This window comes from Amphiura filiformis, chromosome 5 (assembly GCF_039555335.1).
Source record: "Amphiura filiformis chromosome 5, Afil_fr2py, whole genome shotgun sequence".
In the NCBI taxonomy this organism is placed as follows: Eukaryota; Metazoa; Echinodermata; class Ophiuroidea; order Amphilepidida; family Amphiuridae; genus Amphiura; species Amphiura filiformis.
In genome coordinates this window covers 26,935,733-26,953,241 of record NC_092632.1, presented here as the reverse complement: position 1 = coordinate 26,953,241, position 17,509 = coordinate 26,935,733, and positions in this window count along the sequence as shown.

Below are 17,509 nucleotides of genomic sequence, written 5' to 3'. Positions count from 1 at the left end.
CCATTGTTTGCTGTTCATGGCCGAATTTGTTCCTTTTTTTTAATTTCTTACAATTTTTGTATTTTTAAGTTACCGGCGCCCTTTGCTAGTCAAAAAATAGAGGGGGCGCGCGCCGGCTGAACCCCCCTAAATCCGCCCCTGCCGTAATCTTTACACTTCTGGTTTTTCTGAGGAAGTTCTGAACAGGCTGCTAGCTTTTTAGACCAGATTGACATTTCACAACTTTCTGAGAATTTAAAAGAGACTTTGAATAGACCTATTTCAAAGTCAGAGTTACTTACAAACTAGACTATGCCATAGTCGATTTTTGATAAATAAAAATATGTTATTAATCATGATGAACGCATTCAGTTGAACTCGAAATTATACTGATATTTATTACATCAATATAGGCCTACTAGTATAAAATGGTTATGAAAAAGTTTATATAATTATATTTGTGACAGTAAAAGTAAAGTATACGTAGGCTTATATTATTGAATGCAACATATCATAATGGCATAACTATAATGGCACTTTAATACTGAACAATTCTAATTTTAGAATCTGCCAGTTTATTACGACGGTTAAAAATCGACTATGGACTTTCACTTTTAAGCAGAACTTTACCCCGGGACTTCGTTCTCTAAAACACACTGTCAATCATACTTGTTTATCAATCAAATCTAACCACAAGACTAAGCATGGTGGTACAATACGCGCTAGATGCGTACGTTCATCCACCAACTTTCACGATGAAGTAGCTACCGTATTTGATGCTATAGGTTTTGACTCAGTTCTATGTTCTACTGAATGTGGGCATTGATGAAGTATGGGTATATTGATGAAGTAGCGATCTACTGCTGATATAGGTATTGACTTAGTTCTATATTCTACTGAATGTGAGCATTGATGAAGTAGTCTCACTCCTTCTCATATGGGTATTGATGAAGTAGCTATCTACTGCTGATATAAGTATTGACTCAGTTCTATATTCTACTGATGTGGGCATTGATGAAGCTCGCTACAACTGATATGGGTATTGCTGAAGTAGCTATATTCTACTGATATGGACATCCATGAAGTATCTATCTACAGCTGGGAATAATAGGTATTAACTGATATTCTACTGAATGTGGGCATTGATGAAGTATATGGGTATATTGATGAAGTAGCGATCTACTGCTGATATAGGTATTGACTTAGTTCTATATTCTACTGAATGTGAGCATTGATGAAGTAGTCTCACTCCTTCTCATATGGGTATTGATGAAGTAGCTATCTACTGCTGATATAAGTATTGACTCAGTTCTATATTCTACTGATGTGGGCATTGATGAAGCTTGCTACAACTGATATGGGTATTGATGAAGTAGCTATATTCTACTGATATGGACATCCATGAAGTATCTATCTACAGCTGGGAATAACTTTAATTGACTGATATTCTACTGAATGTGGGCATTGATGAAGTATATGGGTATATTGATGAAGAAGCGATCTACTGCTGATATAAGTATTGACTCAGTTCTATATTCTACTGATGTGGGCATTGATGAAGCTCGCTACAACTGATATGGGTATTGATGAAGTAGCTATATTCTACTGATATGGACATCCATGAAGTATCTATCTACAGCTGGGAATAATAGGTATTGACTGATATTCTACTGAATGTGGGCATTGATGAAGTATATGGGTATATTGATGAAGTAGCGATCTACTGCTGATATAGGTATTGACCTAGTTCTATATTCTACTGAATGTGAGCATTGATGAAGTAGCCTCACTCCTACTCATATGGGTATTAATGAAGTAGCTATCTACTGCTGATATAAATATTGATTCAGTTCTATATTCTACTGATGTGGGCATTGATGAAGCTCGCTACAACTGATATGGGTATATTCTACTGATATGGACATCGATGAAGTACCTATCTATACTGCTGGGAATAATAGGTATTGACTGATCAGTTCTATATTCTATTGATGTGGGCATTGATGAAGCTCGCTACAACTGAAATGGGCATTGATGAAGTAGCTATCTACTGCTGATATAGGTATTGACTTAGTTCTGTATTCTACTGAATGTGGGCATCGATGAAGTAGCTCACTACTACTGATATGGGTATTGATGAAGTAGCTCACAATTACTGATATGGGTATTGATGAAGTAGCTATCTACTGCTGATATAGGTATTGGCTCAGTTCTATATTCTACTGATGTGGGCATTGATGAAGTAGCTCACTACTACTGATATGGGTATTGATGAAGTAGCTCACTACCACTGATATGGGTATTGATGAAGTAGCTCACTATTACTGAAATGGGTATTGATGAAGTAGCGATCTACTGCTGATATAGGTATTGACTTAGTTCTATATTCTACTGAATGTGAGCATTGATGAAGTAGCTCACTACTACTGATATGGGTGTAGATGAAGTAGCTCACTATTACTGAAACGGGTATTGATGAAGTAGCGATCTACTGCTGATATATAGGTATTGGCTTAGTTCTATATAATTCTTCTGAATTTGGGCTTTGATGAAGTAGCTCACTACTACTGATATGGGTATTGATGAAGTAGGGCCTAGCTATCTACTGCTGATATATAGGTATTGACTCAGTTATATATTCTACTTAATTTGGGCATTGATGAAGTAGCTTATACAGCTATTGATATGGGTACTGATGAAGTAGCTACCGTATTTAATGCTGATATAGGTATTGATTCAGTTCTATATTCCTACTGAATGTGGGCATTGATGAAGTATATGGGTATATTGATGAAGTAGCGATCTACTGCTGATATAGGTATTGACTTAGTTCTATATTCTACTGAATGTGAGCATTGATGAAGTAGCCTCACTCCTACTCATATGGGTATCAATGAAGTAGCTATCTACTGCTGATATAAGTATTGACTTAGTTCTGTATTCTACTGAATGTGGGCATCGATGAAGTAGCTCACTACTACTGATATGGGTATTGATGAAGTAGCTCACAATTACTGATATGGGTATTGATGAAGTAGCTATCTACTGCTGATATAGGTATTGACTCAGTTCTATATTCTACTGATGTGGGCATTGATGAAGCTCGCTACAACTGAAATGGGCATTGATGAAGTAGCTATCTACTGCTGATATGTATAGGTATTGACTTAGTTCTGTATTCTACTGAATGTGGGCATCGATGAAGTAGCTCACTACTACTGATATGGGTATTGATGAAGTAGCTCACAATTACTGATATGGGTATTGATGAAGTAGCTATCTACTGCTGATATAGGTATTGACTCAGTTCTATATTCTACTGATGTGGGCATTGATTAAGTAGCTCACTACTACTGATATGGGTATTGATGAAGTATCTCACTACTACTGATATGGGTATTGATGAAGTAGCTCACTACTACTGATATGGGTATTGATGAAGTAGCTCACTAGTACTGAAATGGGTATTGATGAAGTAGCGATCTACTGCTGATATAGGTATTGACTTAGTTCTATATAATTCTTCTGAATTTGGGCTTTGATGAAGTAACTCACTACTACTGATATGGGTATTGATGAAGTAGGGCCTAGCTATCTACTGCTGATATAGGTATTGACTCAATTCTATATTATATACTTAATTTGGGCATTGATGAAGTATATAGCTTATACAGCTATTGATATGGGTACTGATGAAGTAGCTACCGTATTTAATGCTGATATAGGTATTGAACACACCTTCACACCTTCACACCTTGAACACACCTTGAACACACCTTCTTCTTGGGCTCTTGTTGAAGGAAAAAAGTCCTTATGTAGCCCATCCAATTTCATCACAATACCCTTACTGCACAATCTATTATGGGGCCATGTTAATAAACAACTTTCTGCCAGAGAGCTCCCGTTCCATGGGTGAACTTGTTGTATGTCTTCTCTAGAGCTCTATCTATGCCATTCTTGAATTCATTCACTGTATTTTGCAGGCAGTCCATTCCATGCGCTCACCACTCTATTACTGAAAGAATTTCCTCTGATACGGAGTCTAGTGTGTTGTTTCTGCACCTTGAGGCTGTGACCTCTTGTTCTCACACCTTGCTGTGCCATTTGAAAGATGGAGGCTGGATTGATGTCATTAATACCATGCATTATCTTATACATCTGTATCAGATCTCCCCTTAATCTTCTGTAGGCTAATGTGGGTAAATCAAGCTCTTTCAATCTCTCTTCATACGTCATCTCTTTCAGGTCTGCAACAATTTTTGTGGCTCTTCTCTGTACTCTCTCAATCCTTACATTATCTCTGTGTAGAACTGGACTCCAAATACAATTTGCATATTCTAGGTGTGGACGCACTAGACTTTTGGACAGAATCTTCAGCATATCTTTATTGATGTAATCAAATGTTCTCCTTATGATTCCAACCATCCTGTTGGCTCTATTGGCAACCATATCAACATGCTTTGAAAAGGTCAACGAGGGGTCAAATTTCACTCCCAAATCTTTCTCTTCTTCTAGTACTTCTAAATTTCTTCTATTACCTTCTTCTGACATGCTATATGTACATGGTGTTGGTTGTGAACCATAGTGCAATACTCCACACTTTGCTACATTGAATTTCAGCTGCCAGGTATCTGACCACAAACTCAGGTTGTTCAAATCCTCTTGAAGCTTCTCGCAATCCTCTTCTTTCTGAACATGCGTAAACACCTTTGTGTCATCAGCAAATATCTTTACATAACTTTCAACTACATCAGTTAGGTCATTGATGAATATGATGAAGAGGATAGGACCTAGGACACTGCCTTGCGGGATACCGCTAATGACGTCTGCCCATTCAGATGTTCCACCATTTACACAGACTCTCTGTTTTCTACCTGTCAGGAAGCTTTCTATCCAACTCTGTAGATTTCCATCTATGCCATGAGCCTTCACTTTCTTGAGTAGGCGCTGGTGTGGTACGCTGTCGAAAGCCTTCCTGAAGTCCAAATATATCACATCAATACCTCCGCCCTCATCCAACATGCTGGACCACAAATCCATGATCTCTATCAGCTGAGTCACACATGACCTTCCAGCTCTAAACCCATGTTGGTCTTCACTAAGCAGCGTATTCTTGTTCAAGAAGTCCATGACGTGGTCTCTGATAATTGACTCAAGGAGTTTACAAATGACTGATGTTAGACTCACTGGTCTGTAGTTGCCTGGGCTTTTTACCGATCCCTTCTTGAAAATTGCCGTCACATGTGCTATTTTCCAGTCATCCGGTACTACCCCTTCACCAAGTGATTTGTTGAAGATGATGGTCAGTGGTTTTGTTATTGCATCTGTGACCTCCTTAAGCACCCTTGGATGAAATATTCTCATTTATTACACCATCACATTTAGCACAGCTTACGGGAGTATCAATTACTTCATTACCACTACTGGCGCTTAATGACTGATCTGGTTCGCCCAATACCTCCATCAATTCCTTTTTACCTCTTTGTTTTGTCTTACTTCTTACATTACTTCTGGTAGGTTTGGTTTGCTCACTACAATCAGTACTACTACTACCTTTGCGTCTACCTTTCCCATTGCTGATGCTAATCTCTCTACTACCTGCATGACTTGAGGAGCGGAATTTGACGCCTTTGGGTTTAACGCTTAAGCTTAACTCTGATTCTGCTAACTCCTCTTCATTTGTTACCACACTAGCTTCTACTTCCTCTTTTACCTCTCTTATTCGTGGTACCTCTTACTTTCTGGGTCTGTGTTACTTCTTCTTCACTATCGGGGTTCTTGACCTCCATCTTGGGTAAGCTTCAAAGTATTACGCCACCCACACACACCAGAAAATCTTCAAAAATCTCTAAATCGGTACAGCATCCACTTTACCTACTTACATCGAGTAAAGCCAAGGACATAAAAGACAATATGCAGTGGGTATTGTGGTGAGAAAGGATGTTAAAACATAAGATTTAGTGAAAAGTTTTACTCAATATCGATGACAACAATCTTCATCAGTCTGACCTCTGACTCAGTTCTATATTCTACTGAATGTGGGCATTGATGAAGTATATGGGTATATTGATGAAGTAGCGATCTACTGCTGATATAGGTGTTGACTTAGTTCTATATTCTACTGAATGTGAGCATTGATAAAGTAGCCTCACTCATATGGGTATTGATGAAGTAGCTATCTACTGCTGATATAAGTATTGACTCAGTTCTATATTCTACTGATGTGGGCATTGATGAAGCTCGCTACAACTGATATGGGTATTGATGAAGTAGCTATATTCTATTGATATGGACATCGATGAAGTATCTATCTACTGCTGGGAATAATAGGTATTGACTGATCAGTTCTATATTCTACTGATGTGGGCATTGATGAAGCTCGCTACAACTGAAATGGGCATTGATGAAGTAGCTATCTACTGCTGATATAGGTATTGACTTAGTTCTGTATTCTACTGAATGTGGGCATCGATGAAGTAGCTCACTACTACTGATATGGGTATTGATGAAGTAGCTCACAATTACTGATATGGGTATTGATGAAGTAGCGATCTCCTGCTGATATACATGTAGGTATTGACTCAGTTCTGTATTCTACTGAAAGTAGGCATAGATGAAGTAGCTCACTACTACTGATATGGGTATTGATGAAGTAGCTCACAATTACTGGTATTGATGAAGTAGCTATCTACTGCTGATATAGGTATTGACTCATTTCTATATTCTACTGATGTGGACATTGATGAAGTAGCTCACTACTACTGATATGGGTATTGATGAAGTAGCTCACTACTACTGATATGGGTATTGATGAAGTAGCGATCTACTGCTGATATAGGTATTGACTAAGTTCTATATTCTACTGAATGTGGGCATTGATGAAGTAGCTCACTACTACTTATATGGGTATTGATGAAGTAGCTCACTACTACTGAAATGGGTATTGATGAAGTAGCTCACAATTACTGATATGGGTATTGATGAAGTAGCTATTTACTGCTGAGATATAGGTATTGACTCAGTTCTATATTCTACTGATGTAGGCATTGATGAAGCTCGCTACTACTGATATGGGGTATTGATGAAGTAGCTATATTCTACCGATATGGGTATTGATGAAGTAGCTATTTGCTGCTGATATAGGTATTGGCTCAGTTCTATATTCCACTGATGTGGGCATTGATAAAGCTCGCTACAACTGATATGGGCATTGATGAAGGAGCTAGCTAGCTATATATATTCTACTGATATGGGGATAGATGGCCCCGACCAGTCCTGTCTTTGGGAGCTATACAAGCGGGGAAGGGATGAAGAAGTTATATTCCACTGATATGGACATTGATGAAATAGCTATCTTTTACTTGTATGTATGTACAAGTCATTGATGAAGTAGCTATAATCTGCTAATATGGGTATTGATGAAGTAACTATCTACTACCGATATGGGCATTGGTAAAGCAGCTATTTACTGCTGATATTGACATTAACGAAATATCTATCTACTGCTGATATTCGAGCATTGATGAAATGGCTATCTACTGCTGAAATGGACATTGAAGAAGCAACCATCTACGGCTGCTGTGGGTATTGACGAAGAAGCTAATTTCTTTTGATATGTTTATTTTATCATGTTGATGAAGTAACTATATCTACTGCTACATGGGCATTGGTGAAGTAGCTGTATACTCTACTGATGTAAAAAAATGCTGAAGTAGCTATCTACTGCTGATACAGGCATTGATGAAGTAGCTATCTATATTCTACTGATATACGCATTAAAGTGGCTCACTGCTGCTGATATGGGTATTATTAGAGCAGTTTTCTACTAGTGATTTAGACCCAGCAAACACAAAAATGTTTTAAAAACGTTTTAAACAAGTTATATTTTAGGTTTTGGTTTAGGTAAAAACGTTTTAATAACATTAAATGTCGGGTTACATAAAGGTCATGAAAATGTATTTAAACGTTTTGTATGAAAACACACTGCAACAATATTTTTAAAATGTTTTCAAAATGTTATTGTAAACTATATTTTGCAAACATTTTTGCCAAATATTTTGTCAGCACTAAAATAACATTATGTTAAAATGTTTGCAGTAGGTTTAAGGTTATCAAAAAATGTGTGTTAATGTTATGAAAACGTTTTATACCCTTTACATACCCTTTACATAACCCGACATTTAAACGTTTTCTGACAACCTTTTATAACCTTTTGCGAATAATGTCGAAAATGTTTTGTGTTTGCTGGGGATAGTAGTCATCTATTTAGGTATTCTATGAAGTCACGGCTATGATGGATTTGCTATCTACTACTGACATGGGCATTGATGAAAAAGTTTTCTAATAGTAATACTGCATGGAGATTGATGCAGTAGCTATCTACATACTGTGATTATATTGATGAAGTAGCCTTTTACTAATATAAGATGCCTTGTAACGAAATTAAATTGTTGTAAGCTTTTATCAATTTAACAATAGGTTTAACTAGCATGAAAGTTCATCTGTGTTGGTAAACGTCATAATTGGATATTCAAACTTATGATCTCAACACAAATTTAAGACGTGCCTCACATTTTCGGTCACAACTTTGACCTTCATCTGGAGACTGACAACCCAAGTTTGGGATCAGTGACCTTTTGGACACTTGACCCAAAAACCCGGTCGTACACTCTTGGTAACTTGCATGTCGGCCCCCGTCGCGGTTGAGGGGTCAAGTGTCCAAAAGGTCACTGATCTCAAACTTGGGTTGCCAGTCTCCAGATGAAGGTCAAAGTTGTGACCGAAAATTTGAGGTACGTCTTAATTTTGTGTTGAGACTCTAAGTATTAAATTTTCAATAAATAAATAAAACAGTTTTTCATGATATCACCCTATAAGTTTTCTTCACCTTGTATACCGACTTGTTTTTTGCTTAATTTACAGACAGACAGACGTCTTGGTGGTGATTTCATAAGATTACCACATAAATATAATCATGAAATAATGAGACAATCATAGGCCTACAGCTCAACTTTGATTTTTATTTTGTGATTTAATAAATATTTCAAGTTGCACGTGAACCTTGTTTGACAGAAATGTTGCATTAAAGGGGCATTTCGTGATCCACAGCCTCATCCCCCACTTTTCTCAAAAAAGGTTGAGATTTTTATATCACTGGAAACCTCTGGCTACATAATGTTTATGTACAAAATATTTCTTGCAGATTAATTCGTTTAGCAAAGATATCGTGAAATTTGAATTTCGTTCTGGTGCACCAGAACGAAATTACAACGTATTGTCTATGGAGCAGTGTAATACACATAATCATGCATAACTCGCAAACGCAATATCGGAATCAACTGAAATTTTGGGAATATGCTTTTTTCGTGGATATGTACTGAAAATGTCATAAAAAGAGGATTCTAGGATCACGAAATACTCCTTTAAGTTACGGTTCTTAAACAATTGCTTTACAACATTGCCACATAGATAAAGAATTAACCTAGCAAAAACAAAAGCGACAATTCAGACAAAGTTTATATGTCGGGTTATGTAAAGGATATAAAACGTTTTAATAACATTCAGAAAACATTTTTGGAAACTTTATGCACAACATTATTTTGAACATAGCGTTATTAAAGCCATAATGTGTGATTTGCTTCACAGCGACGCCCTCAATTTTACTCGGATTTCTACTTTTTGCATAATTATAATGCCCAGTGGTGTACTAAAATACCACGTAAAAGACTAAGCCTGAAGTGATTTAATAAATATTAAAACCGGGTCGACCCGCTTTTATTCAGAGTTCATCGGTCGACTGCTTGCTAACATGTCCCGTGGATGTCAGCTTATGTGTACACGTCGAGCGCAATGCTCCGTGCAGTATTACATGTTACGATCGGCGAGCGTAGTACACGCATTGTAGGCGCTGGAATGAAATCGCAATTTTCGTCGTTATACCTCATTTGTTTGGCTTGAAATTAAAAGGGGATAATGTGATCAGTGAATACAAACATTTAAATAGGAATATATTCTTTATGCAAATCACACATTATTGCTTTATGTGTTGACAAAATATTTTGCGAAAATGTTTGCCAAAAATATTTTGCAATAACATTGTAGTGGTGTTTTTTTCATATAAAATGTTTTAAAAACGTTTTCTTGACCTATATTTAACCCAACATTTAAATATTATTGAAACGTTTTGACCATAACCAAAACGCGTTTATAGCACGATTTAAAAAATAAATTGTGTTTGCTGGGAAGAATAATCAATCAATTCTAAATATTGAAAATTTTATAGAAATGAGCACATTTCATTTGCACTGGACAAAAGTGGTATGGCTTTTAACATTGTTTAAGGAATGAAATCAAAACTCGACCGCCGGTTGACCGCCGGTTCCGTCCGGTTTCCATTGTTTAGAACAAAAGAAACCAGACGGAACCGGCGGTCAACCTCCGGTCGAGGTTTGATGTCATCCTTAAAGTGCTGTGGCTTTTTACACCACACAAGAGGATTATATACACCTATATTATATAATTAGTAGTTTTGACTTTTTATAGAAATAGTAAAAGTTTATAATGTAAGTAAATATCAAAGCATTTAGATTATCATTCTTTCATCCTTTTTTTTCTTCCTTTCCACACATGTTAGCATAAATTATCCGACTCTAGGGGGGGGGGGCATGAGGAATTTAGGAGGAACACGATTTCCGGGGTAAGGGAACGCGACTTTTTTTCAGGTTAAAAAAGATAAATGACAAATCTTGAAAAACCATGCAGATGATCAACTTGAAAGTGTTTTGCGAACGTGAGGGGAAACGCAACACTTGTTCCAACTATATTCCCCTGGCATAATGGCAGTAACTTTGTACTATTATTATACGCCGTTAGAAGTGACGTCATAATCGGATTAACTACCGTAGCAATAGATGAATACAATTTTTGAATATACCGCGCTGCACTGCAGCTGGTTGCACTCATCACCTGTCTTCAATCATATAATAGATTGAATACAATACCACTCTTTTCAAAGAGACTAATATTACAGGTGCAAGTGATTAGCATTTCTTTGACATTTATGGTTCAATGCATCGGTACCGCATGAACGTTGTAGTGCGGGGCGATATAGCCAAAATTGTATTCAGCTATTGCTATAGTTAAACCGATTAACTACGTCACTTCTACGGCGTACAGCCACTAAAATATAATGTATACGGAATGAGAAAATCATGCAACTTTTATAAATAATTTTTGTTTGTATATAAAAATGTTGTTTTAAGTACGCTTATTAAGTGCTTTTACAGTAACTTTACAAACTTGCCACATACTAAAGTAATTCAATTATAAATTCAAGAATAAATAAATTTATCTAAGATATAACAAGGGTATAATGTTCTTTCACATGTACTGGGAACACAACACTGCTGTTCACAAAGGTTACAAAAGTGAAAAGGTGGTGACGATACGTGGATGATAATGTGGTTACGTACATTATATCATCCAATCTGGCACAAATCAAAGTTTAATGAATATTAATTGTTGTTAGCTACGAAAAGTTACACTTTTTGTTATAATCCATGAAACAAATATGCAAATGAGCGCATTTACTTAATGAGCGCATTTAATTACGACATATAAAGCATCCGTACCAAGTCATTTTTTGTACGAACTACGAAGGGGTTGGTTGTTACAATCCATCCTATACTTTTCTATATTAAACGCCACACTGTTACATTTCATACAAATTAATGTACATACCAATGGATCTCCTCTATGTAGCGATACATAAGTAATACAAAGTTTAACATTCATAATGTGATCGCGCCTGTGCGGATTCTGGCTATGTACAAAGGTATAATAGACTCAACAATTAGCCCCCAATAATGGTTTTCATTTTGACTGTACTGCGATTTTTACTTTTGAGAAATTATTGAACGTATCAAAAAACTTTTCGAAGATCAATTTAAAATTGCCCGACCCGTTAAAAGGGAGAAATGACAAATCTTGAACAATCATGCAGATTCAACTTAAAAGTGTTTTGCGAACGTGAGTAGAGGGGTAACGCAACATTTGTGTTCCAAATTCCCCTGGCATAATGACAGTAAATATATACAATTATTATAACCACTAAAATATAATGTATACGTAATGAGACAATCATGCAACTTTTATAAATAATTTTTTGTTTGTATATAAAAATGTTGTTTTAAGGTACGCTTAAATGCTTTTACAGTAACTTAACAAACTTACCACATAATAAAGTAATTCTAAATAGTATTGATAAATTCAAGAATAAATGAATTTATCTAAGATTTTTAATAATAGTAGAATGTTCTTTCACATGTATTGGGAACACAACACTGCTGTTCACAAAGGTCACAAAAGTGAAAAGGTGGTGACGATACGTGGATGATAATGTGGTTACGTACATTATATCATCCAATCTGGCACAAATCAAAGTTTAATGAATATTAATCGTTGTTAGCTACGAAAAGTTACACTTTTTATTATAATCCATTAAGGGGGTACTACACCCATGTGGTAAATTTGTGACTATTTTTTGCATTTTTCTCAAAAAATAATTACACACTGGTAACAAAAGTTATGTATATTATTGGGGCAAGGAATCCAATTACTACACTGAAATTTCAGTGACTCAAGACAACCGGTTCAGTATATATGATAGGAAACGAGGTACATCCTAGCGGTACCTTGTTTCTGATCATAAATATCAAACCGCTTGTCTTGGGTCACTGAAATTCCAGTGTAGTAATTGATTCCTTGCCCTTATAATATACATAACTTTTGTTACCACTGTGTTATTAGTTTTGAGAAAATGCAAAAATAGACACAAATTTATCGAGGGTGTAGTACCCCTTAAAACTAAATATGCAAATGAGCGCATTTACTTAATGAGCGCATTTAATTACGACATATATACAGCATCCGTACCAAGTCATTTTTGTACGAACTACGAAGGGGTTGGTTGTTACAATCCACCCTATACTTTTCTATTATTAGACGCTATACTGTTACATTACATACAAATTAATGTGCATACCAATGGATCTCCTCTATGCAGTGATACCACGGTAATACCCCGGGGTCACCCCCATTGTGGCATGTACATCCGCGATAATCAACTTTTGAAAAGCACCCTAAACAAGGATTTAACCCTTGGCTAAAACGATACCCTAAACAGGTAACACGCGCCTAGTGTTTTCACACCCTAAACAGGGATTTTATTTCTTGCATCAATTTTTATACACTAAATTTCATTTCCGCGTATTAGCAATTGCAATTTTGCTACCCATTTTTTTTCTTCAATTTTTCATGTTTTTGACACCCTAAACACGATACGCGAGTGTGACGGGACCGAGCGGCTAGGTACTTAGCAAGTGGCTTTATAGGTGGGCTTGCCGGAGCTAGAATCCGGCTATGCACTAGAGGAGACTGTGATGGACCTCAAAGAAAACTACAGTGATATCTTGTTTTACTTTAACAATGTATACCGATTTATTCGTGGCACTTGTCTTATCTGTATTACATACTACGGCTTCCAGAATATACTATCTCTACAAAGTAATACCATCTCACATATTGATCAACATCAGCTTTTAATCTGGCCAACAGGCTGTCTCACGCGTCACAATAACCGGGCAGCAGGTAACAGTAACCACAAGTTGCCGTACCACCAATAACACGCTACACAACGGCAACAGTCTGATTGGTAAACCCGGGCCAATTTAACATGCTAAAATACGCCACACCAGAATCTAGAACGATCATCACCGGAGTCAATAAGAAAAATGTGTTAATATAATTATATAACATGTTAGGCCTACAAAAATCTAAGTTATTTAGTACAAAATGAAAATTTGGGCATAGTAGCCCCGCGAAGCGCCATGCTAATATTGACGACACTTGCGTACGACATGCAAGCATGTAGTGGCAAGTATCATCACAAAGTTTGACAAATATGATATAAACACAACTACCTATTGGCATACGAAAAATTGGGCAGCATGGCCCCACGCGGCGCATGCCAATAGGTATAATACATGCAAATGACACACTAGTATGCATTGGCACATATTAATATTTTGAAAATACATAAGTTTTTGAACGCAATTGAAAATTTGCACATAGAGGCTCCCCTCTAGGTGCAGACCAGATTTTCAACAATACATAAAGATGACATACGTATGTATCTTTACGATACATGACGTATATATCCCTATGCATCATCACTCTTAAAATTACGACATGGTAAACAACAATACAGATTTCAACAGACTATGTGTTATAAACAATAGCACTATACAAACCATTAGGCCCTACTATACCATTAGGCCTTGTCACTACCTCCATCACTCAGCTTGTGCTCCACCAATCAAACTTGTGCTCCACCAATCAAACTTGTGCTCCACCAATCAACCCTGTGCTCCACCAATCAAAACTCCAAGCCCTCCATCACTCAAAACTCGGATTGATTAACTCCTCCATCACCCAAACTCGGACCAGTCAAACTCCTCCATCACCCAACTCGGACTAGTCAAACTCCTCCATCACCCAACTCGGACTGGCCCAACTCTCCTCCAAATACCCGCAGTACCAGGGCACCAGCCCACGTTGCACCAGGACACCAGTCCACGTCGCACCAGGACACCAGTCCACGTAGAACCAGGACACCAGTCCACGTAGAACCAGGACACCAGTCCACGTAGAACCAGGACACCAGTCCACGTAGAACCAGGACACCAGTCCACGTAGAACCAGGACACCAGTCCACGTAGAACCAGGACACCAGTCCTACCCGACGTGTTCCTCCTCTCTACTACCCTTAACTCGCCAAATACTACTCTCCGCAGTAATAGGCCCCCAGACCTCCTCTCTACTACCCTTAACTCGCCAAATATTACTCTCCGCAGTAATTAGGCCCCCAGACCTCCTCTCTCTACATTCCCCGATGATGTGTCCTGGGCTGCGCCACGCTACTGCATGGGCCCCTTGGACTTCCTCCTCTTTATGGATCCGTGCTCCTTGCTCCGTGCTCCTCTCTCTCTCCGCACTGAAAAGCAAACATACACGTGCACGTAACCACAACACAATGTCTGTTGAAATCACACATAACAATGATAAAAATATACCATATCATCTTACCAATAACTTTCCGTGAGCACTTAACATCCACATATTATAAAAATAAAAATACATGAATATTTAAATACACTTCACACACTTTATATGAGATCATAGGCCCTGCACACGACATGTTTTGTAATAAAGACCTAATTAATTTAAAATAGTATCTGGGTGTGACTTGCGTGAGTTCCACATAAATACTCTGATCCAAATGTTAAAGCCTCTATAATTTGACAAAATGTAATTTCGTTATTAAACAAATGCTTTTAGCTGAGGCTACAATGTTTGCATACAAATAATAATCATGAATAATGTCAAAAGTCAGACAATATAAATAAACACATAATAAATTGTGGACAATGAGAAAGAGAGTGAGAGACGCGAAAATATAATAATCCCTATTAATATTATACGCAACTCGCCATCTCAAATAATTAATTAAATCCAAGATCCAAAATAATATTCGGGGAAAACCCGAGTAACGCAATTAGCGCATGTACATGTATATGTGCTACCTAGTAATGCGCTGTGCGGTACGTATGTACCTTTGACCTCATTAATATGCACAATCTTGCACGTCAGCCATCTAGCAATAATGGAACCCAAATAAATTTAATTATAAAATAATCTAAGATAGACGAACTAAATCAGCCATTTCTTTCTTTCCGCTTTACCTAGAAAATCCTGTTACATATCAACATGAGCGCCAAGGAATACCATATTGTTTAAAACATATGATTTTGAAATACGAACACGATAAAGCATGATTTTGGGGGTGAATTTGTGGCCAAAACCGATAAGAAATGTGCAGAGATGCTATGCTTTCCGTATACACGCACACGGAAAATTAAAACAACGAAGCATCACTCGAATTGCTCACAGAAAATCGCTTAAAATACATCCTAAAATTAATTTCACGACTCCCAAATCACCTCTACGTGTTCTATACATAATAATCTAAGTGAGTTTGGAATGATTTAGTTCCCAGAACCATTTATAATAATAAAAATAATGAAAGAATAACGAAAGAACAAGAGAAATATAATTACCTAGAACGATCATCACCGGAGTGGGAAAATTTCCACTCCAGCGAGACCACATGGTAAGCAGCCAATCAGCGAGGCTTATTACCAGTTAATTGATTGATTGATAATGACGTAATGCAAAACGAAAATTCGCCTTTAAAAAGGCGCACTACGTGATTTGGATAATAAAATTAAAGGATACTAAATAATAATATTTAATATTTCGAATCCCGTCACACAGCCCCCTCCCAACATTATTGACGCTCCGTCAAAATGTGATCTTTGAAACACTAACGGGGTTCGAAATTGTCTTACACTACACATATATATATATATACACAATTTACTCGACAACATTTTTTAAATATATAGCGTCCTATGCTCCTTCCGACTCAGTCATGGCAATGGTAGTCAGCTTGATCATCTGGCATGCCTGAAGCCAACAAGTTCCTGGCAATGGTAGTCAGCTTGATCATCTGGCATGCCTGAAGCCAAAATATCCTTTGTCCAACATGGAGTCGGTCTTCTGATGACAGCAGATCCTAGTCTTCTTCAGCCACTAGCTGCGGCCATTCTTCTAGACTCTCTTAGGCTAACGGTACCTAATGGGTCTCTGTCGGACTCGGCTTGGATTCCGACGTCCCACCCACATTTGGGGTCCATATGTGTCTTTCACATTAGGTGCACCTTTAGGTTCTCCTATATCTCCAACCTGCTCCACCATACGTCCACTCCCTGGGACTCTATTGCCTTTTCCCCATCGTGGAATGTGTCGCACTGCTACCTCGGGATTGAACTGGACCCTCTTTTTCTCTCCCGCCCTCATTGGACGTTTCCTCATGCTACTTGGTCTCTCTGTGCCCAGTTTCGTACTTGAGTTCCTCTCTCTTCCACTCTTCTCTCCAGTTTCTTGACTCTCTACAGGTTTGCCCCCATTTGCTACAGGGTCATCTGGTTTAGGTGCTTCCACTAATCCTTCCACCTCTGGCAACACATCAGACTCCAACTCAGACTGTTTCTCTGCCGGGACTGGAGCTTCGAAGACCCATGGTTCTAGCTCTGGTCCTTCATAGGGTTTGAGGCGGTCCGCATGCACAACCTTTGGTTTACTTCTGGCCGTCTTCTGTATGCGGAAGGTGACATCTGATAATGCTGTCACCACTAGGTAGGGACCTTCCCATGGCAGGGTGAGTTTCTTGGACAAGCCAGGTCTCCTCTTGACATCAAACAGCCACACAAACTGACCCTCCTTATATATAGGATCTCGTGTTCGGCGGTCATAGTTCCGCTTCTGACGCCTACTACTCGCTTCAAGAGAATGCCTAGCCCTTTCGTGTACACCTCTCATTCTCTCTCTCAACTCTTCTGCATAGTCAGTT